Source organism: Arachis hypogaea, chromosome 14 (genome assembly GCF_003086295.3).
Source record: "Arachis hypogaea cultivar Tifrunner chromosome 14, arahy.Tifrunner.gnm2.J5K5, whole genome shotgun sequence".
Classification (NCBI taxonomy): domain Eukaryota; kingdom Viridiplantae; phylum Streptophyta; class Magnoliopsida; order Fabales; family Fabaceae; genus Arachis; species Arachis hypogaea.
Genome location: NC_092049.1, coordinates 91,679,262 through 91,681,177, shown reverse-complemented (window position 1 = coordinate 91,681,177; position 1,916 = coordinate 91,679,262). Strand labels below are relative to the sequence as shown.

Here is a 1,916-nt window from a genome sequence, read left to right as displayed (position 1 = left end):
TAATTTTCGAAAATATCTTCCCTCTTTTTCAAAATTTCTTTTTTTTACTAATTATTTTAATTTTTTATTTTAATTTTCGAAAATTACTAACCTTTTTCAAAAACAATTTTCAAAATCGCTAACTCTTTTTCAAAAATTATTTTCGAAAATTCTCTTTCTCTCTCGTCTTCTTCTTTTCTTCTACTCACACAGGGACCTCTATACTGAGGTAAAAAGGACCCCTATTATTACTATTTTTCTATCCCTCTTTTTCATATGAGCAGGAGCAAGGACAAGAACATTCTTGTTGAAGCAGATCCAGAACCTGAAAGGACTCTGATGAGAAAACTAAGAGAAGCTAAATTACAACAATCCAGCAAGCACCTTTCAGAAATTTTCGAACAGGAAGAGGAGATGGCAGCCAAAAATAATAATAATGCAAGGAGGATGCTTGGTGACTTTACTGCACCTAATTCCAATTTACATGGAAGAAGCATCTCCATTCCTGCCATTGGAGCAAACAATTTTGAGCTGAAACCTCAATTAGTTTCTCTGATGCAGCAGAACTGCAAGTTTCATGGACTTCCATCTGAAGATCCTTTTCATTTCTTAACTGAATTCTTGCAGATATGTGATACTGTTAAGACTAATGGAGTAGATCCTAAAGTCTACAGGCTCATGCTTTTCCCTTTTGCTGTGAGAGACAGAGCTAGAATATGGTTGGATTCTCAACCTAAGGATAGCCTGAACTCTTGGGATAAGCTGGTCAAGGCTTTCTTAGCCAAGTTCTTTCCTCCTCAAAAGCTGAGTAAGCTTAGAGTGGATGTTCAGACCTTCAGACAGAAAGAAGGTGAATCCCTCTATGAAGCTTGGGAGAGATACAAAGAACTGACCAAAAAGTGTCCTTCTGACATGCTTTCAGAATGGACCATCCCGGACATATTCTATGATGGTCTGTCTGAATTAGCTAAAATGTCATTGGATACCTCTACAGGTGGATCCATTCACTTAAAGAAAATGCCTGCAGAAGCTCAAGAACTCATTGACATGGTTGCTAATAACCAGTTCATGTACACTTCTGAGAGGAATCCTGTGAGTAAGGGGACGCCTATGAAGAAGGGAGTTCTTAAAATTGATACTCTGAATGTCATATTGGCTCAGAATAAAATATTGACTCAGCAAGTCAATATGATTTCTCAGAGTCTGAATGGAATGCAAGCTGCATCCAACAGTACTCAAGAGGCAGCTTCTGAAGAAGAACCTTATGATCCTAAGAACCCTGCAATAGCATAGGTAAATTATATGGGTGAACCTTATGGAAACACCTATAACCCCTCATGGAGAAATCACCCAAATCTCTCATGGAAGGATCAAAAGCCTCAACAAGGCTTTAATAATGGTGGAAGAAACAGGTTTAGCAATAGCAAGCCTTTTCCATCATCCACTCAGCAACAGACAGAGAACTCTGAACAAAAAATACTTCTAATTTAGCAAACTTAGTCTCTGATCTATCTAAGGCCACTGTGAGTTTCATGAATGAAACAAGGTCCTCCATTAGAAATTTGGAAGCACAAGTGGGCCAGCTGAGTAAAAGAGTCACTGAAATCCCTCCTAGTACTCTCCCAAGCAATACAGAAGAAAATCCAAAAGGAGAGTGCAAGGCCATTGAAATGATCACCATGGCCAAACCTATAAAGGAAGGAGAGGACGTGAATCCCAGTGAGGAAGACCTCTTGGGACGTCCAGTGATCAATGAGGAGTTTCCCTTTGAGGAACCAAAAGAATCTGAGACTCATCTAGAGACCATAGAGATTCCATTGAACCTCCTTATGCCCTTCATGAGCTCTGACGAGTATTCATCTTCTGAAGAGAATGAGGATGTTACTGAGGAGCAAGTTACCAAGTACCTTGGTGCAATCATGAAGCTGAATGCCAAA

At 39.2% G+C, this 1,916-nt stretch overlaps 1 non-coding gene across 1 annotated transcript; it reads right to left on the bottom strand.

Moving 5' to 3' along the window:
• Nucleotides 1–789: 789 nt before the first annotated feature.
• Nucleotides 790–897, bottom strand: LOC112746666 (small nucleolar RNA R71). The gene has a single exon (XR_003174537.1). It is a non-coding gene; the product is annotated as a small nucleolar RNA R71 (small nucleolar RNA).
• Nucleotides 898–1,916: the final 1,019 nt, after the last annotated feature.